A 21,127-nucleotide genomic window follows, 5' to 3' on the forward strand; every position below is an offset into this window, starting at 1 on the left:
TCCCCCACCACGGTCACCCCTGCTCTGGGCCCTGATCCCCCATAATACTCCTCCGGGACCTGGGGCAGGTCCTTGACCTGGCACTGGTCTCTCACTGTCTCCAGCTGGTGGGGGTGGGGTTGCTGAGGGCGCTAACCCCCATGCCCAGTGACTACAGAGGCAGGACGAGTCTCCGAGCTGAGCCGGGGGAGCAGGGTGCGGGAAGGGTAGGAGAATGGGGCTCTCTCACAGCCCCTCCTTGGCTCCTTTCACCCTCCAACAAGGAGGGGGGTGGGGACACTGCCACTGCACCCCCAGCTGTTGGCACAGGCTAGAGGGTGCCAGAGGGGAGCCCTGGCCTGGCTGGTGGGACGAGCCTACACAGCTGCTCACACAATGCAGGTGCCAGCCAGGGCCCCAAGGGCTGGGGGCCAGCAGCAGCCGGGGTGGCGGGACCCTGGGGCAGCTCTAGGCACAGGAGGATGGAGGAGGTGGGGGTTGGGGCAAAGGCCAAGCCCTAGAGGGGGACCAAGGAGGCAGGTGTTCTGTCCCACATCTGAGCGGGAAGCAGGGGCTAGTGGTTAGAGCAGGGGCTGGGACGCAGAGGGCTGGGTTCCAGCGCTGATTCTGGGAGGGGCAGGGGCTGGGTGGGTATGGTTCCCTGTGGGGCCAGCCTGGGGGCTGGGCCCTGGTGCTCGCTCAGTGCCTGTCCCAACCCCACACTTGATGGGGATCCCATAGCTAGCTTGGGGGAACTCCTGAGGCTCCCTCCTGGTCCCCCTGGCACACGGACCAGAGGCAGAACAAGGCACTAGGAGCAGGGGGACACAGGGAACTGTGGAGGTTCTGGGGCACGGCTGGGTGAGCCAGCACTGCACCAGCAGGGGGCGACCACAGGCCAGAGCAGAGCAGCCCCCAGGCCCTGGTCCAACAGTGAAAGGAGCAGCCACTGCCCCACCCTGCTCCCGGGTGCGGGGAGGCAGCGCTGGCCTGGTGACTCGGAGCCAGGACGCCTGGGACCTGCAGCAGGGCTGGAGGGGGAGTTGGGGAGATCCCGCTCCCTGGGCCCTCAGCCACCTGCCCCGCCCTGTGCCCTCCCTTCCCCTGCCTGTGAACAGCAGCAGAGACCTCGGCCAGCCTTTGGCAATGCACTTCATTGGCCCAGGCACATGCCCAGCAGGGCAGTAGCCGGGGGCAGGGCCAGCACTGACTTTGTGATAATGGGTGGGGGAGGGGCAGGGGCTCAGAGCTGCGAACAAACAAACTCTCCCCCTGCGCCCCCCACCCCCTGGAGGTCACTCCCAGTAAAGGAGGTCACTGCCTTTACCTGGGATCACTCCTGCCAGCGCTTGCCCCAGCACAGCCCGCCTGGCAGGCAAGAGGGAGAGGATCTCTAGGGCCCATGGGATTCAGGGGGTGAGGCTTGGCTCAGGGCTTGATCAGACCCAAGGGGGCTGGAGCTGGCTGCCTCAGATGGAGCTGGGGCTCCAGGTGCCCAGGGCGTGGCTCTGATACCCAGGGAAAGGCAGTGGGGAGGTGTCTGCACTGGGCAGGGGCATTTGATCCAGGCCCATCAGGTGGCGAGCCCGCTCTGCCCTGCTGCTAGGGTGACCAGACAGCAAGTGTGAAAAATAGGGACAAGGGGTGGGGGGTAATAAGAGCCTAGATAAGAAAAAGCTCCGAATATCAGGACTCTCCCTATAAAATCGGGACATCTGGTCACTCTACCTGCTCCTGACCAACCCTGGACGCGCCTCCTACGCAGTCCTGGCTCCACCCCCACTTACTTGGGCACTCTGACTGCAACTCCTGCTAGGACCCCTCCCCCCTTCGGGAGCCGAGGTCCCCACTGGGGGACAGGGCCAAGAGGCCAGGGTGCCAGGCTGTGATGGGAGGGGTGCAGGGACCAGGGCTGGGCCAGCACCCCAAGGCGGTGAATGGGGATGATATGGGGGCAGAAGGGGGGTTCTCTTTAATCCTTTGCAGACTGGACAGACACAGCTTGGGGCTCAGTGGCTGGGTCACAACCGCCCCAAAGCCAGATGGTGGTAGCAGCCTCTGCGTGCCCCGCATCACTAGCGGAGGGCTGACAGGAGGGGGAGGGGGAGGTGCTGTGCTTTGGGTCCCAGGCAGGGGAGGTAGGAATGGCTGAAGCTGGTAGATAATGGAGCCAGACTCTGCCCCTACCCCATCGGGAGCAGGGTGGCCACAGGGCACAAAGGGTGACAGCCCTAGAGGCTGTGCCAGAGGGAGGGAGCCTGGCCTGCCCTCTGCCCTAACAGCCAAGGAGTCATTCCCCCCCCCCCCCCAAGAACTGACACCGCAGCCAGGAGTAGGGGGGAAGGTGCCTTGTTGAGAAGAGGAGGTGGAGCTGGGGACAGCGAGCTGGAGCTGTGGGGGGCAGAGTCTCTGGGGGGAGGGGGCTGCCTCTAGGCCTCCTCGGGGTCTAGCTGGTTGAGGGTTTGGATGTCATCCAGGAAGCGCTTGGGGGTCAGGATGTGACTGGAACCTGGGGGAGAGAGAGGTGGTTGGCAGCGGTCGGCACAGTGGCGCGGGTATGAGGCTGGCATCACCATCACCCCCATTTTTGCAGCTGGACCCTGCTCTAGTGCAGGAGGGGAGGGACTCTCTCCTACCCCCTGTTGTTGTACCAATAAAATAAAAACCAGCAGGATCTTATTAAAGGGAAAAGGCAAAATGCCACATTTATTGTAAATATAATAAAGAAATATAAAACTCACACTGTCCTATCGTTACTTATTCCTTACTTAATTATATATATATCTATATATTCATTCATTCATTCATTCATTCATACCAGTTCTGCATAGGGGTTTATAGTTACCAGCCTAGAGGTTGCTCGTGACAGGGTACTGGCCAGGTAACCTGTACACGAGAGTGGAGCCGAGTCCATGTCAGATGCGCATCCGATGCTCCTGAAGGGTAGTGGCAGAACTGGAGACTCAAAGTTCTCAGTCCTTAGTGTCCATTTTTATAGGAATTTCTTCCTATGCCAGTCCGTGGAATTTGCTTTGTCATATTGTTAGTCATGACTGCTCCAGGACGGCTGTCAGGTGCTCATCAGCTTTCTTCATCCTTTGAATTGGTCGGGTGGATCCCAGTTTGCCCTCCGGTGGGGTTCTCTGGTTGTCTCCACCTGGCGTCTTCTTCGGCCAATCGATGTTAAATTCCTAGGCTGGCACTTCCCTGTTTATTCAAAACCCACCATTCATTCACATACATTCCTTACTTTAATAAAAAAAAACACATTTCTCATTTCACCGAGTATTGTTATTTTATTTGAGACTCCCTGTCTCTTGACATTCCTTCGGTATTGCCTTTCTTTTATTATACAAAGGTGTTATTTATTTGAGACTCCCCGTTTTTTTAACATTCCTGATCCAAACTATAGAAGGTGGGAGTCTCTATGTGACATTTCTATGAGCGCCGCTCCAATTCGCGGTTCTTCATGGGTGTTACAAACAAGCATGTCAATCTCCATTACAAAGTATCCGTTTGCAAAGTAGAGCCAATTGAACATAAAGTGAAGTTAGTTAAAAAGCATGTCAATCTCCATTACAATCAATGGAAAGCGCCAATACAGAGAAAGCAGAGTCAATTAAGCCGTTTAGTTTTACAAGCGTCCAACTTAATAACAAGTGAGAAAGTATCAATTCAGAGTCAATATGAGCGGTTTGGTTTTCCAAGCGTCCATCTTAATAACAAGTGAGAGAAAGTATCAATTTAGAGAAAGCAAAGCCAATTGAGCGGTTTGCAAGGTACGGTTTGCAAGCTTTAATACAGAATTGTAAATCAATATTGCAGATTTACAATTATGTCAAAAAGAAGAATTATAAATGCAGATTTAATAAATATTATAAATCAATATTGCAGGTTTACAATTTCTTATGAACAGAATCACAAATATTGGAATATGCCTACACTGTGGCCTGGCACCGCACCCCTCGTGCCGCTGTACCCTGCACAGCCAGGCAAGAATCCACGCGCTGACAGTGTTCCTCACCCTTGGGTCTTCGAGGGGTGTGTGCAGGGGGTGAGCCATATCCCTATGGGAGTTACTGGGGGTGTCTGACTGGGCCCCCACACATGGTCCCTGGGCAATGAGAGGCCTGGGGAGCCAGCGGCCAGGAGATCAGGTGGCTAGATACAGGCCTTGTGGGACAAGCACATCTGTTCCCAGACCCCTGGGTGCGGGAGGACAGAGGGTAGCATGGGCCCCCTGTGGGTGCTGGGCAGGCAGTTTTAGGGTCTCCCCCACCCAGGGGTCCCAACTGTCCCTGACCTGGGCATTCCAGCCACCCTTCCCCCCAGGTCTCGCCCTACTCACCGATCACCACCTCCCACTTGCCCCTGGTGGCCGGGGTCAATTCGTAGGCGCAGCGCATCTCAGACATGGACACCCCACCCAGCACGTAGATGATGAGGCGCGGGCCCATCTGGTACTCAGTCGCTGGCTTGTTCTTGTGCCAATGCCTGAAGCAGGAGCTGGGGGAGAGAGGGGCAGTGTGGATACCAGGGGCTCGCTGAGGGAATGCCAGGTGTAGGGGTGGGCACTGCCCAAAGCGGGGGCTGGGGGGAGAGAGGGGCAGTGTGAATACTAGGGGCTCGCTGAGGGAATGCCGCATGGAAGGGCAGGGCCTGGAGGAGGTTGGGAGGCAGAAGGGAGTAGGGGAGGGTGGCACCTGCCCTGGGCTGGGGGTGCTGTCTAAAGCTCGTCCAGTCCCTTTCCTCTATCCTGGACCCTGGTGTGTTGAGGGACTGCTGGGGCGTGGGGGACACGGTAAGAGGGGTCCAGGGCTCCAGGCTCTTGGGCACCCCCTCCCCTGCAGAGGACAGGGCCCTGGCCATGCACTCCCAGGCACAGAGGCTCCCACACCCTGGGGTGTGTGTGTCAGGGCTCTGCTGTCCACAGCCCAGCCAGGCTCAGCCTTACCTGACAGCAGCCTGGGAGCTGGTGGTAGGGACCGGGTCTGACACGAAGGGCCACAGACTCTTGTCCAGTTTGTCCTCAAGGATGTCCTGGCAGGGGAGGACAGATCAGCAGGGGCCAAGCAGCAGGAACCTCTGACCTGGTGGCCAAGCCAGGCCCCATTGGGGCGGAGGGGCTGAGATGGCTCCTCACTCAATGATTGACAGTCCCTGGGGGGGAGCAGCCTGGGGCCCACTTTCCAGGGTGGGGCATGGGGAGCCAGCAAAGAGCACGCTGACTCCTCCAGTGATGCCCCCAACTCTCCACATCCCCCTCAGCTGCTCAGTGCCCTGCTGTGACCTGCCTACCCATCCACCGTTATGGGGAGGGCAGAGACCTCCTGCAGCCAGATCCAGGGCCCCTCACTTGGGGTGGGGGAGGCAGGGGGCTGCCCTCAGTGCCCCTTCCCTGCTGCGGGCAGATCCAGGCCCTGCCTCTTGCTCCATGAGGTGTGTCCCAGCCACGCAGGGGGCCCAGGCTATGATACATCCTAATGCCACATAATAGGGGCTTTTACATTAGTCCGCTGCTTTGACTTGTACAGGGAAGCTTAAGGCCTGCCAAGCTGTGGCTGGCGCAGAAGGGGGCGCCCCTGATTGGATTATGCATGGGACTGAGGTTACTGCAACTACCTGCCCCAAAATCCCACAGGAGGAACCATCACAATGCTGGAACAGAGGCCTGGGAGCCTCCCACCTCTGATCTGCCAGGGACAGGAGCTCTGGTCGGGGGGTTAATTCTTGGCCTGGAGGAGCCCCAAGCCAGTAGGTTGAAGGCAACTAAGTGTGCCCCCCACCCCCTTGAGGAGTGCCCCACAGGACTGGGTGATGAGGGGCTCAGCCCCCAGTAAGGGTGGGGGGAAGGGGTGACCATGTCACCTTTCACAAGCTAAGCAGGTTTGGGCCCAGGCAGTGCTTGGATAGGAGACCTCTAAGGAAAAGCCACTGGGTGCTGGGAGGTGCGAGTGAGTCAGCAGAGGGTGCTCTATGACCCCAGGGAGTGGGCAGGGGGCTCTGCAGGGGGTGCTCTCCCCGGTCAGTCAGTGACCAGTACTGTGCTGCAGGAGTTCATCCTTTAGATGAACGTCACACAGCTGCTCCTCACTGGAGGTTAGACCAAGGACCCTGCCAGCCATTCAGATTCCAATGCCAGTCACGACAGTGTGCTGCCTGGATCCTCTGCACTTCCAGCCCCACACACTGATCACCTCCTGCCCTAGACTCTTGGGCAGCGCTGCTGGGCGGCTGTTAACAGCTGCCTGCCACTCCTTAGGAAGAATTCAGCCCTGGTGAGGAACCCCTGTATATACTGCCCATACCCCACCCCAGAGCTGGCAGCATCTCAGCACCGGGTAAGACAACTCCCCTGCACTCGTGTCTATGATTTAAGACCCCTAAGGATGGCAGCAGGAGAGGACTCGCTGATGAGCCCCTCACATGGCTAGAGCCCTGCGCAGATACAAAAATGTGGATGTGCATCAGCCTGCGATCCACAAGCCGCCTTTTACCTGTATCCGCATCCACACCGACAGCAGCTAGCGAGGGTGGGGAAGGGGTCTTGCAGGGAAGAGGCAGTGTGGAGGGGGCAGGGTCTCTAGGAGAAGGGGCAGCTTGGAGGGGGCGGGGTCTCGAGAAGGGGCAGTGTGGGGGCGGGGTCTTGAGGAGAAGGGGCAGTGTGGAGGGGGTGGGGGCTGGGGGGGGAAGGGGTTTCTCATCACGTGCCGCTCCTGGGGGGTCACGAGTGTACACGGCAGCAGCAGAGCATGTTGCATCACAGTGGGGTGGAGGGGTGGGGTGCCGGGGCCTCACCCTCTCCAATCCCAAATCCTGCTGCTCAGGAGCTGGTGGGGACACTGGTGCTGCTCGAGCTGCTGGACAGGAAGCCGCGCGGTGGGGCGAGTGGGTGCCGGACAGCCCCAACTCCGACGTGTTGCCTAGCCACTGGCTGTGGGCCGGCGGCCCCGAGTGCCCTGCGTCCCCCGGGCTGCCTGAGCCAGATGCCGCGGGCCAGGCGCTGCTGGGGAGTACAGCCCTGCACGGTTGTATCTGCAGCCAATCCACTATCCGCAGAAATGGGGCACGGATATGCAGGGCTCTACACATGGCTGCCCCCAAACCACCCCCTTGGGCCCAGCCTGCCAGGTGTGACCCCAGTCCCCAAGGCCAGGAAGCAGATGGCCCGGTACCTCCATGATGTCCTTGAGCATGGGGATCCAGTGGGAGAGCTGGTAGCTGGACTCCAGCCGCGCTTTCCTCTTCGGTCGCAGCTGCCTGCTCTGGGGGAGGAAGGGAGAGGGGGTGAGAGGCAGCAGGGAGGAGGTGCGGGCTGGGAACGGGGGCAGACAGGGAGAGCGTGGCCTACCTGAGTCGCGCCAGCCAGGCTGGCAGGGGAGAGGCAGAGAAAACAGAATGGATCACTGAGTGAGAGAGAGAGAGAGAGAGAGAGAGAGACTGATGGGAGAACAGAGCTGCTTCCCCTCATTCGCCGCATGGCCACCCCAAGCAGTGGTCACCAGCTCCAGCTCGCTGGCGATCTGAGGTCCTGACTCCCAGTATCCTCTGCCAGGGCAGAAGAAGTCACCCCAGATGGGGAGTAACTCGGGGTCACCCTCCTATGGGGAGGGCGTCACCCCACTGTACAGGGACAGAGGCCACCTCTGTGCTGGGAGTAGTTCACTGCCATAGGGCGGCACCTCCAGGATGGCCTGGGCTCCCCTGTGCAGCACAGATCTGCCCCCTGGCATGAGTACAGCTGCTGGCCCCTGGCTCCAGTCCCTTACCCCAGGCGTGAGAGAGATGCCCAGGAACAGCATGTTGTGGATGATGTCTCTCTGCTGCTGGATGTTGGCATGCTGGATCAGCTTGGTGAGGTTCTCCTTGTCCACACCTGCACGGGGACAGACAGGTCAGCCCTAGCACCCCTGGGACGCACCCACAGCCCAGGCACACGAGTCCGTGGCCCCAGGAGTCCTAGTTCCCCGATCAAATCCTGAGATCCTGCTCTTCCCACCCCTCTCAGAGCTGGGGGTAAACCCAGGAGTCCTGGCTCCCAGGCCCCCTCTATCCCACTAGACCCCACTGCCCTCCCAGAGCTGAGCATAAAACCCAGGAGTCCTGGCTCCCAGAACCATCCGCTCTAACCCACTGAACCCCACCCAGTTAATGATCGAATTTAGGTTCTTGCTGCTCCTCCCTCAACAGGTTCTCTCGGGCGCTGGGGTCAGGGGTCTCTCTAGTTCCCCCTGGCAGTGCAATGGGAGCCCCCGTCCCCCTGATCTGGGCTATTCCTATTCCTGCCTCTGCCACCTACTCCTGGCATGCTGCTCCATGCCTCAGTTTCCCCCGTGTAACATGGGGATAGTGCTTTCACCTGTGACAGGGAGGCTTGGCAAGAGCCTCAGGAATATCCCTGGGGGGACTCAACGGGAGTCACAGCAGCAGGGTGTGCACAGAGCAGGATTTTCCCTCCCCAGTGCCGCTATCAGCTCCTGAGAATAGCCCAGATCAGACTGGGGCTGCAGGCTGGAGCCAGCTCTGCTGCAGCAAGTAGCTCCGGTGGTTAACAAGCATGCTGTCAGTCTCTTCCCTGGGTAGATGGTTTGGGCAGCCAGGTGTGTGCCAGGCTCCCCTCTGGAGGCAGGCCTGTACTGCCAGCTGTGAGTTACAGAGCATCTGTGCCATGGGAGCCAGCTATCCCAGAGGGGGCCCCCCTGCCCGAGATTGGTAGCATTATCTCCCTTTTACAGATGTGGAAACTGAGGGGTAAATAGGGGAGGTGACTTGCCCAGAAGGGCTGTGGCCATTAATCCAGCCACACAGGGAATGCTATTGTTCTGCCAACCCCTCAGGATCTCCAAGGGTGTCTAGACCCCACCCCTCCCCCCGCCAGGATCTCCGAGCAGGTTCTAAATCACTCCTCCCTCCTTCTACTTCTCATGTGCTCCCCCGCGGCTCTGTCCCATGGCAAGGGCGTGGCCAGCACAGCTCGCTCACCTCTCCCATGCTGGGCTCGTATGCCTTGAACGCCTTGAGTTTGGCCAGCACAGCGTGCACCAAGTGGAAGTTATCTTCATGGTCCCTGCAGCAAAGACAAACCCTGTGGGTCAGAAACAGCTCCTCCCCCAGGGGCACATGCACTTCCTGTAGGAGGTAACCAGGTACCCTCGCCCTTTGGGCACACTCACTTCCTGTAGAGGATGGCTGGGTACTTCTCCATGGCACACTCACTTCCTATAGGGGATACCTGGGTACCCTTTCCCCTGGGCACACTCACTTCCTGTAGAGGATGGCTGGATACTCCTCCAGGGTTTCACACAATGTGGCAATCTGCTCTGCCAGATTCTCCATCTGCTTGTTCTTTTCGAAAAAGCGGTAGGGGCTGAACCAGTTGTGGAAGCTCTATGGCCTGTCCAGGGAGTACACCTTGGGGACAGGGGAGAGCAGAGATCAGACCCCAGTGCCAACTGCTTGCAGCCAGGCCAGCTGTGCCCCATAGACGCGCTGTTGGATCAGGCCAGCCTGGTGGAGCTGTAGCGAGCCCCTAGTGAGGAAGAGATCCCTTTGCCAGTGCCACTCCTGTTGTGGTAGAGGGATAGCGAGCCAGAGATTCATGTACCAGCCTGGGATAAAGATGCCCCAGGTTCAGGTCCTTACTTGGCTGCAGACTCCCAGGTGTCCTCAATGTTGGGGGAAGGGGCTTGGCGACGCTTCTCGTCTGGCGAAAGCCCCAGCATAGCCACGGGCAAACCCGGCATCAAGGCGCGTCTGCCGCTGTCGCTTATTTCACTGGCCGAACAGAACGAGCCATGGGGACAAACGTGCTTGGACACCAATAAATAGTATCGGCCCATGAAGGGTTTGCTGGCGCAACGGGACGGGTGAGCCAGCATAGCCTCCTGACGGACACTCAGCTTCTACCAGCCAAAGCTTCTCTTGGCACAGCTGGCACCGGTACCCCAGATGAAATCAGCTAGAGTGGCGAAAGGACTGCTTTGCCAGCGTAACGGCACCTACCCAGGGGCTCTGCCACCACAGCTGCATCAGTTACAGGGGGATTTTTTCTCTCATGTCCCCGTAACAAACCCATACCAACAAAGCTTTTGTATGTAGACCAGGCTCATGTCTCTCTGTGCCTCAGTTTCCCCATCAATGCAATGGGGCTGACACCCCAGTCCTGCCCCTCAGGGGCAGGAGGGGGGAAATCCACTGATGACACAAGGAGGGGATGGGGTGGTTGGGTAAAGGGCAGGCGTGTAGAGTATCGGGCTGTCTTGCAGGCCTAGTATAAACCACCAGTAAGAGCTGGTAAAGCCAGGGAGGCAGGGCCCTCCTCCCCCATACATCTACCATCCCCACCAGGTGCAAGCCAGCGATTCCAGGTCTCACAGGGTGTGAGCAGCCAGCTAGTCCCTGCTGCCCTGTGCTGGCGTCAAACCCGGGGCCCTAGAAGGGAAAGGTTCCCCCGCCAAGCCACATGAACCACTAAGGGTGGGGTGTCGTACGTCACCATCCGCCGCGCGGACCTGCTCCTCCAAAGCCCGGCCACCCCTCACCCGGCTCTCGTAAGGCAGGAAGGCCATGTTGATCTCCTTGAGGGTTTTGATGACCTTGGTGATCCGTGACTTCCTCAGCTCCTTGAACAGAGGCTCAGGACAGGCTGCAAGGCAGAGGCAGTGGGTGGGAGTGACAGGCACAGGGCTCAGGACCCCCAGCACAGCACCAGCCCCCACGGACGGGGCCAGACCGGGCACAGCAGGGGCAGTAGTGCTGCACGCCTGTGGGGAACCTGGGCGAGCCAGCAGGGCCACACAGGAGTCAACGATGAGTCCAGCCCCCCCGAACCAGAGTCATGCCGGGTTCTTGCCTTCTGCAGCATCAGCAGCGAGGGGGAGCCACAATCTCTCCTACGCAGCCCCTGTCTCACACCCTGCCCTCAGCCCCCCGGCAGGGCTGAGTGACCAGAGTGTACAACATAGGATGATGCACAAGGAGGAACAGGGACTTGGGCTCCCCCTGCCGCTGTAATGGGGAGAAGCAGATCTGACCCTGACACACTGGGTATTCTGGTGCTGTCCCATCCCCCCACCGAGTTGGGACTGATGGAGCAATGCATGCTGGGAATGGTAGCCAGAGGCCTCCTTTCTGGGCACATGCTGCAGGTGTCTGTGAGCCGTGCTGGCTGGAGGCAGGCCCGTGGGGGAGAAGGGGGGGAAGGGATAGGTGGCGTCATAGAATCATAGAATATCAGGGTTGGAAGGGACCCCAGAAGGTCATCTAGTCCAACCCCCTGCTCGAAGCAGGACCAATTCCCAGTTAAATCATCTCAGCCAGGGCTTTGTCAAGCCTGACCTCATTCGGTCTGGCCTGCTGGGGCTGCATCCCCTGCAGGAGGGCAGAGCATAATCAGGGTGCTGCGCACTGGCCTGCCGGCAGAGAGAGTCTCCCCCACCCCCAGGCTCCAGTGTGCCGCTGTCCAGGCTCCCAGCTGGGGGATCCCCCGACCCCCGATACTCACGGCTGAGGAAGAAGACGTGAACTGCCTTGTAGTTGAAGGTGGGGGTGCCCTGGAAGTCATTGATCAAAGCCTGCACCGACTGCAAAGGGGGAAGAAAGGGTGTGTCAGCACCTGCCGAGGCCCCTCCCTGCTGCTCAAATGGCCCAGCCCATGCCCAGCCCCTGGGGACTCAGGGCCTAGCATGATGCCATCAGGAGGTGGGCTGGTTTTTACCCCCCTGGCTCTGGGCTCCCTCCCCACCTGGAGCAGGGCTTGTCCCCATGTGCCCGGGACATCCTTAGGGCCCAGTCATGTCTCTCGCTGCCACAGAAGTGTCCATGCCCGGCCACAGATGGGGCCTGGCATTGCCTTGCTGCTGAACTAAGTGGGCTCTGAGCAGTGCCCAGGGAACAGCCGGCCGAGCAGCAATCCCAGGCAACTACCATCAGGGCCCCCTCCCTCCCCGGGCGCCATGCTGGGCACCTGCAGCTTCGCCACGCCAGCTAGCCTGGCAGGGTGTTTGGAACCTGTTCAGACCCCTCGACCAGCCATTGTGACAGGTGAGAACCTGGCTGCCCTGTCCCAAGCCCCAGGCCCCAGCTTGCAGTCCTCTCCTACAGCGCTCCCTCCGCGGGCAGCCCCTGCGGGTTCTGGGCTTCACCCTGCTCTGCCAGCGCCCCCTGCCCCTGGTCTCCCTCCACTCACCTTGCTGCTGCAGATGCAGGAGCCTCCTCCCCAACAGCCCCTGCTCCCTGAGCCTCTGCCTCATCGAGTCTCCTTCGCTTTGAGTCTCAGCTGAGGTCGCCTCTCTCCGCCTGCTGCACCTGCCCATCCAATCCCCACAGGATTGCACTGCGGAGAGGTCTGGGGGACAGTCTGTGCCTCACGTGGCAAAGAACATGAAGCCCAGCTCCGGGGAAGCAGCCTCCTAGGGAGCCCCTACTGGCCCCATTCCCATCCTGACGTTGTGCTGCGCACAGAGAAATGGAACAAGGGGAGTCTCCGTGTTCCCCTAGGAAAGCCCTGTAGGCCATTGGCCCAACATCTCCACCACCTTCCTGCCGTGCCGAATGCTCCCTCTGCCGCACCGGCCTAACCCGCTGCTCCACATCCCCCGGCCCAGTCCATGCCGGGGGCTCAATAACCTGCCTGGCCAATGGTGCATACTGCCCCATGCTTGGCACTCTCCTGCTCCTCCTCCCACCCAGGCTGATTCACTGGTCCCAGTGGTCTGATCCGGTGTGTGTGTGTGGGGGAGATATGGGGCTAGCTGGACAAGCTGGGTCTGATCCAGCGCGGTGGGAAGGCAGACATACCCAAGCCTAGCTGGGGACGGATGATGGGCTAGACAGAGCAGGGATCTGATCCAGCCTGGAAAAGCTCAGGTTCCTAATGAATCTCAAGAGGCTGGAGGGGGAGGAGCATGATATATGGATACAGCATATCCCCAGGGGGACACCAGGGCAACAGGTTCGGCCTCCTTACCTTCCATTCTCTTTCCTTCTTCACGAGGACAACGCTGAGGATCTCTGCGAGGGAAAGAGACGGGGATTAGTGGTGGGGCTCAGACGGGACGGCTGTGCCCTGAGCCAGGACCCACTGGCTGGTGGAAGGACGCCTCGGGGAAGTGGCTCAGAGGCTGCTTTCAGGCCAGATAGTGTTGTGCTCCTAGCAGAGCCCCCAGTCAGCGATCGTGGTGGGGTGACAGGCTAGATGGGCCATGGGTCTGATCCCCCTTCCTTTCTGCCAGGCTGGATACGAGCGCAGCTGAACTAAGGATCTGGCCCCGTGCAGGAAGAAAACAGATCCTGTCCAGCACCTCTTGACTGGAGGGGATCCAGGGACCCTCACTGTGTATGGGGGACAGCAACACAACAAAGACTTCAAATTCTGAGTCCTGCACATAGAACCCCTCCAAGGCATGCCCCACTCAGGGAACTGCTGGCCTGTCTCCTGGGCACCTTCCACAGCCCAGCTAAGCAATTAGATAGTCAGCTCTTCGGGCCAAGCACCATCTTTTTGTTGGTGATGACTGGCGCTCCTGGGCACCACTGTAATACACCTAATGAATAATGTACAACGCCTTGCAAAATGGGGCCTTGGTCCATGACTGGGACTCCTGGGTGCTACCATAATACATCTGTTTGTTTTACCCCTACGAAGCACCTGATTCTGGCTGGCCCCGTAGGGCAATAGCCCCGAGACCCTGACCTGTGCTCTCACTCTCACTCCCACTCCCGGTAGCTGGTGTGCGTGAGTGCACTGCCCAACACACTATGTTTCCCCCATAACTCAAGCAATGCCTCTCCCTACCCCACCTCTAGCCCATCAGGACTTGGCTGCTTGGTCCTAATGAGGCTCCAGGGGCTATTCTGCACCAGGACGCGCTGGCCTCCCTGCTGCTTTCCTGCAGTCCTTTACACCTGCGGCATGCGGACGCCCCGTTCACTGGGGCACGTGGGGCTCGAGTGCACGGTAAGGGGCTGGCAGCACAGACTGGATCTAGACATGGCGAAGGCAGACACAAACCTGCTTTCTCCACGCATTTCGACCCTGAACTGCAGCTACACCCCCCCCTCCCCACGCCAGCCCTGGACTGCCCCCACCAGCTGTGCCAGTGCCCCTCACTACTGACTGGAGCCCTTGCTATCCCAGCCCTGGCTCCCACCCACTCCCAGCTCCGCCAGTGCCCCTCACTCCTGTCCACAGCCCCCTGCTATGCCAGCCCTGGTCTGTCCCCCACCAGCTCTGCCTCACTCCTGACCTGCAGCTATTCCAGTCCTGGGATCCCTGCCTCACGGCTCTGCAGATGCCCCTCACTCCTGACTGCAGCCCCCTGCTATCCCAGCCCTTTGCTTACCCCCCCCATTCCCAGCTCCACCAGTGCCCCTCACTCCTGACCCGCAGCTATTCCAGTCCTGGGTTCCCCCCCTCACAGCTCTCAGATGCCCTTCACTCCTGACCCGCAGCCCCCTGCTATTCCTGTTCAGAGACCCCTCTTGAACCAGGGCAGTATGGCCCACCCCAAGTATTCAGAAGTCACATGTCAGGCCCTCCTAATTGTGCGATTTAGTGAGGAAAAGCTAAGAGAAGAGCTAAGGGTTATTAGCACCACCGGCCGTCCTGAGCTGTGGGCCACTTTTGCTCTGTCCCAGTTCTGGGGGCAACCATGGAACATCAGAATTGAATCCACTTTGCAAGGGTCTTTTAAACCCCAGGTCTGTGGTCTGGATTTAGCCACAGGCCCCGTCCACTGCAGCCTGGGCTGGAGATTCAGCAGTGGGTTGGGCTTCTGAAGTAACAGAAGTGGGTTGGGCTTCTGAAGTGTAAGGCTTTACCTTGATCTCTCCTACATTACAGCTATAGCCTACGCCAGCTCTGTGTTGGGGCTGGGCAGAAGTGTACTGCTTTACTATGTTACGAAGTGGCTATGACGTCATTTTTCTCCTTGCGCGCAGCCGTTACCCGTTCTGACAGGCTGTTTATAATGCTAACTTTACTAGTTTTCAGAGGTTGTCGGGGGTGGGGGGGGGAATGTGCAAGGTGGAAGTTTCGCCTAGTGCACAAAATATCCTTGCACTGGCCCTGGTGGGAGTCATCCTGATGGAAAGAGATGACGACGATGACGCCCCCACAAAATGCAGCTCCTATGGGAGGGGGCAGCCCTTGGGGGTGGGGCAGACAGCCTCCTCCCCTTCCTGGTGTGTGACAGGCAGGCGGGGGGGAGCTCTCTGCTCCGACTGACTCCTAATCCTCCCCGAGGGTGAGACACACCCAGGAGCACCCCTCCCAGGGCTCCCCAACTGGGCCCTGCCCCCCCAGACCCACACCCAACCAGACCCTGCCCCCGACCGGCTCCACACTCAGACCCCCCGGCTCCGCACTCACTCTTGCGCACCACCGCCTTCAGTCCGGACGGGGCCATCTCCGCCTCTTGCCACGTCCCCTCGAGCCCTGTGGGTAGAAGTAGGACTCAGCTGTGTGCGGGGTGGGGCTGGAGTCAGGACTCCTGGGTCCTGCCCCGGCTCTGCTCCTGTCCTTGGGCACGCCCTGGCCTCTCCCTGCCATGCTCTGGGGAGTGTCTGTGACGCTGGACGACGGCCCCTAGTGACGCTGAAATCAGTCACTGGTGGATGGGCCCGGCCCCCCCTTGTGTCACTGATGGACGGGCCCAGCCCCCCCAGTGACTGATTTCAGTATAAAGCAACTGGGGTGCTGGCGGGTCGATGTCTGCAAGGCTGAAGACGGCCGAACGCCGCAGCCCCCCACTTCTGGCGCTGCGAGGGCTGGGCCTGGGCACCAAGGGGCGGGCGCCCAGTGACAGGGCCACGCAGGTCCCCACTGAACCCCCACCTGGTCATGTGGGGCGCAGAGGGAGGCGGGGGCCTCGGGCAGGGTTAAAGCGAGGACTGGGTTGGGGTAGTGGGGCCTCAGCCCACTCCAGTCAGGGCCCCCCAGTGAGCTGCAAGTCCCCCCTCCAACCAGTGTCCCCCCCTCAGCAGTGCCCCTCGCCCCCCCCCTCCACGCACCTCCCCCCTCGGTCAGGCCCCTCGCCCACCTGCACCCAGCCCCCCTCAGCCAGGCCCCGTGTTGTACCCAGGAACAGGAGCAGGTCGAATGGACCTGGCTTTGCTAAAACTTTTTGTGTAGCCTGTTGGTGTACCCCCGGAAGACCTCTGCGTACCCCCAGGGGCACCCGTAACCCTGGTTGAGAACCACTGGGTTAGAGAAACGTGTGTGTGTGTGTGTGTGTGTGTGTGTCTAGGAATCAGGACTCCTGGGGTCTATCCTGACTGCGAGCGGAGTGGGGTCTAATGGTTAGAGCAGAGAGCTGGCAGGTAGGATTCCTGGGTTCTAGTCCAGGCGATGCAACTGATTCATTCTGTGACATGGTTTGTTCTGCCTTGTCCTCCTGTGACATGTGGAGCGCAAAGACCTGCCCCAGCCCTTCCCTTCCGGCTGGGTGGTGCAGGAATTAATGTCCATAGAGCCTGGGCTCTAAGATCCTGGAGCAAAGCATCCTGGAGAAGGAATTAGTTCCCCAAGCTTGACTGGCTCCCTGCCCCATCCCTCCCTCCATTAATCAGAACGAATCCCTCATGGCAGAGCTGTTGTCTGGTTACCCGCAGTGCAGACCCAATTTATTGTGTCCTGGCTGCTGTTCAGCTCAGGTTAACAGCATGGTCTGTTTCTGTGAACTCCCCCAGAGCTTTCGAATGGAAGTGAGAGTCTTCTTCACATCCTGCTCTAAACTGTGAGTAGTGTCGCTCTGTGGCTGTTGAACAGCTGCTGCATTCCTACCCCAGAGGTGGCATCATTTCAGTGCTGGGTGGGTGATCCCTGTGTAGTGTTGCTGAGTGCTGTTGCACATCAGCTATGCTCCATCCAGAGCTGTCTGCATTTCAATGCCAGGTGAGTGATCCCTGTATTGTGATGTGGGGGGGGAGGGATAGCTCAGTGGTTTGAGCATTGACCTGCTAAACCTAGGGTTGTGAGTTCAATCCTTGAGGGGGAGCCATTTAGGGATCTGGGGCAAAAACTGGGGATTTTCGCTGCTTTGAGCAGGGGGTTGGACTAGATGATCTCCTGAGGTCCCTTCCAACCCTCATGTTCTATGATACGCTGCTGCGCTCCACCCCAGAGGTATTTGTATTTCAGTGCTGGGCGAGCAATCCATGTGTTGTTATGCAGCTACTACACTCCACTCCAGAAGTGGATGCAATTCAGTGCAGGGTGAATGAAAGTCCATGTCTCATTTTGCAAAGCATGGGTTCTCCAAGCAAGGGTGCTGTCTGTCCCATGTTCCTGCTCAATAGACTCTGGATTCTTAGCATCAGCGGAGCTACATTTTGAGCCGTGGTGGAACCAGGAGGCAGCTGGGTCATTGGTGGTTCCACCTTCAGTTATACCTATTGGCTTGAAAAGGCGCCACACGTATACCTAATGGCTGGTGAGGGGGGCAGTTGCCCCCCAGCCCACTATTAGCTCTGCCACTGATTCTTTTTAAATGTTCATTGCGCTGCTTCCACCAGCCACTTTGATTTCATTTCGTTTTACAGACCCAAGCAAAATGCAAGCGGCAACCTGGCCAGAAGCAGATCCATGTAATTGAACAGACTCATCCAATTACTGAGCCTTCCCAGAGCCAGGTGCTGCCCTCACGATACATCAAACCTAGAGGACCTGCTAGGCTCCCAGTAGATGTAGCCTAGAGCCAAACGCAGGCCAGGCAATGTGGCTTCGCCCATGGAGTTCAGGTCCAGGGATTCAGTAGGGAGTAAATGGCCAGCACTGGATGCTTCAGGTTTTGGTGCCCACCCAGAGACGGCTGGGGGCTGATTTTCAATTACACACCTGTGGCTGGCCCAGGCCAGCTGACTCCAGCTCCCGGGGCTCGGGCTAAGGGGCTGTTTAGCTGCGGTGTAGCCTTTGGGGCTCAGGCTGGAGCTTCGACTCTAGGACGATGCGAGGTGGGAGGTTCCCAGAGCTCGGGCTCCAGCCCAAGCCAGAACGTCTGCACCACAAATAAACAGCTGCTCAGCTCGAGCCCTGTGAGCCGGAGTCAGGTGGCCCGGGCCAGCCGTGGGCATGTAACTGCAGTGTAGACACACCCTAAGTGCCCACAAGCCCCCTGGGAGCTGCGGGTATTTAGCACCTCTGAAATCTAGGCCCCCGGTGTCTCAAAGTTAGGGGCCATTCAAAATCTTCTTGCCAGTGTCTTCCTCCACCCCCCACTGCTCCTCGGACGTTCCTGTTAACTGCTGGAAATGGCCCACCTTGATTATCACTACAAAAGGTTTTCTCCCCCCCCCCGCTCTCCTGCTGGTAATAGCTCATCTTAAGTGATCCCTCTCCTTACAGTGTATATGATATCACCCATTTTTTCATGTTCTGGGTGTATATAAATCTCCTCACTGTATTTTCCACTGAATGCATCCGATAAAGTGAGCTGTAGCTCACGAAAGCTTATGCTCAGATAAATTGGTTAGTCTCTAAGGGTATGTCTACACTACGAAATTAGGTCGAATTTATAGAAGTCGGTTTTGTGGAAAGCGTTTTTATATAGTTGATTGTGTGTGTCCCCACACAAATGCTCTAAGTGCATGTAGTCGGTGGAATGTGTCCACAGTACCGAGGCAACCGTCGACTTCCGGAGCATTGCACTGTGGGTGGCTATCCCACAGTTCCCGCAGTCTCTGCCGCCCATTTGAATTCTGGGTAGAAATCCCAGTGCCTGATGGGGCTAAAACATTGTCACGGGTGGTTCTGGGTACATATCGTCAGGCCCCCGTTCCCTCCCTCCCTCCAGGAAAGCAAGGGCAGACAATCGTTTTGCGCCTTTTTTCTTGAGTTACCTGTGCAGACGCCATACCACGGCAAGCATGGAGCCCGCTCAGATCACTTTGGCAATTAGGAGCACATTAAACACCACACGCCTTATCCAGCAGTATATGCAGCACCAGAACCTGGCAAAGCGATACTGGACAAGTAGGCAACGTCAGCGTGGTGACATGAGTGATGAGGACATGGACACAGACTTCTCTCAAAGCACGGGCCCCGGCAATGTGGGCATCATGGTGCTAATGGGGCAGGTTCATGCGGTAGAATGCCGATTCTGGGCCTGAGAAACAAGCACAGACTGGTGGGACTGCATAGTGTTGCAGGTCTGGGATGATTCCCAGGGGTTGCGAAACTTTCGCATGCGTAAGGGCACTTTCATGGAACTTTGTGACTTGCTTTCCCCTGCTCTGAGGCACAAGAATACCAAGATGAGAGCAGCCCACACAGTTGAGAAGCAAGTGGCAATAGCCCTGTGGAAGCTTGCAACGCCAGACAGCTACCGGTCAGTCGGGAATCAATTTGGAGTGGGCAAATCTACTGTGGGGGCTGCTGGGATGCAAGTAGCCAACACAATCAAAGATCTGCTGATATCAAGGGTAGTGACCCTGGGAAATGTGCAGGTCATAGTGGATGGTTTTGCTGCAATGGGATTCCCTAACTGTGGTGGGGCCGTAGACGGAACCCATATCCCTATCTTGGCACCAGAGCACGAAGCCGGCGAGTACATAAACCACAAGGGGTACTTTTCAATAGTGCTGCAAGCACTGGTGGATCACAAGGGACGTTTCACCAACACCAACGTGGGATGGCCGGGAAAGGTACACGACACTCGCATCTTCAGGAACTCTGGTCTGTTTCAAAAGCTGCAGGAAGGGACTTTATTCCCACACCAGAAAATAACTGTTGGGGCTTCATCGTGTGGACGGGTGCAGGGTTAAATCGATTTAACGCTGCTAAATTTGACCTCAACTCCTAGTGTGGACCAGGGCCTAGTGTGGTTGCAGTTCTACATCTTTATACCCGTGGAGCTTATTCCGCTTCTCCTATAGGAATAGCGATCCCAGGACTAGCACTCCTATACCAGCATAACTGCCTCAACACGAGGGTGCCTCACTTTAACTGTACTGGTCTAGCCAGTGGCTCAACCCTTCTATTTGATGCCTGGGCTTCTGACTCTGAAAACATGGTCGTCATCTTCTGTAACCTTGACATAACGCAAGCATAGCATGTGACATTACAGCAGGAGCTGCTGTTTATAAATGTAGTACCTTCCCCGCCAGTATTGTTGTCATTCCTGACTCACACTCTCTCTCTCTCTCTCTCTCTCTCTCTTTTCAGGCTCTCTGTGAGGCTCTTGCTATGGGAAGGAGCAGCCTGGAGAAGAGCTGAAGCTTTCAAACTTCGTCAATATTTTTAAACTTGTAGATTCCCTACCATTGGGGTGTTGGGGTGTCCAGGTGGAAGGGGTGTCAGGGTGGAAGGACTGTCTAGCCTGTGTTATACAGGAAGTCAGACTTGATGGTCCAATGTCCCATTAAATTCTGCGAAATTATGTAACTGGAAAATGGCCCTTCCTGAGACCCTGCACTGGCCTCACCCGGCATCTCGCCAAGCCCAGACCGGCTGTATGTTCGCAGGCACGTTTCTTCCAAACCAGAAGTGGGAAACGTGATAGGCTGTGAGGCCAAGGCCAAGGGAACCATCGAGAGCTCAGCAGGGCTGGACGACCCTCAGGGCTTCGGGAAGAGAGGAAGGAGCAAACCCCTCCCTTATTAGGGAAAATGAGGGCCAGTGAAACATGCCCAGGGCTAGGGAATATAAACGCCAACTCAGGAAAGGTAAGGACACCATGAGGCAGGGTCTGATCCTGTGCAAGGAAGAGCTCTGCTCCAAGAACACAGCCTGTCTCGGTGAGTAGAGCAGTGCCATCAGCCTGTCTCGCAGTCAGGCAGTGCCCAGCCTCCAGATATGAGCTACAGACAACTCAGAGTCCTGGCAGCAAAGCTGAGAGAGAGCATCTCTCTCAACCCCTGTCCTGCGCTGCTCTCCAGATCCCCTCAGACACTGACGTTCCTCCTCTCCCATCTCAGCCAAATCCCAGGGGAATCTGTGCTCGGGGCCAGGCTGGGACAGAATCTGTCCTGCAGCTTTTGAGTCATGGGCACAAATCCACTTTCTGCTTAAAAAAGAATTCCAACTTTTCAGTGGCTGGGGCTGAGTCCCAAAGAGCTGAGCAGAAGGGCTGTGAGTTGCAGGCAGGTGGAGATGCTGAAGGGCTGCGAGCCCCAGACCCGGCGCAGACGCTGAAGGGCTGCGAGCCCTGGG

General features: G+C 58.1%; 1 pseudogene; it reads right to left on the minus strand.

Annotated features, from left to right (window-relative positions):
- Positions 1-2,408: 2,408 nt before the first annotated feature.
- On the minus strand, positions 2,409-15,386 carry LOC140901061 (syntaxin-binding protein 2-like; annotated as a pseudogene).
- Between the last annotated feature and the right edge of the window lie 5,741 nt (positions 15,387-21,127).

The sequence above is a fragment of the Lepidochelys kempii genome, chromosome 20, assembly GCF_965140285.1.
Source record: "Lepidochelys kempii isolate rLepKem1 chromosome 20, rLepKem1.hap1, whole genome shotgun sequence".
NCBI classification, from domain to species: Eukaryota; Metazoa; Chordata; order Testudines; family Cheloniidae; genus Lepidochelys; species Lepidochelys kempii.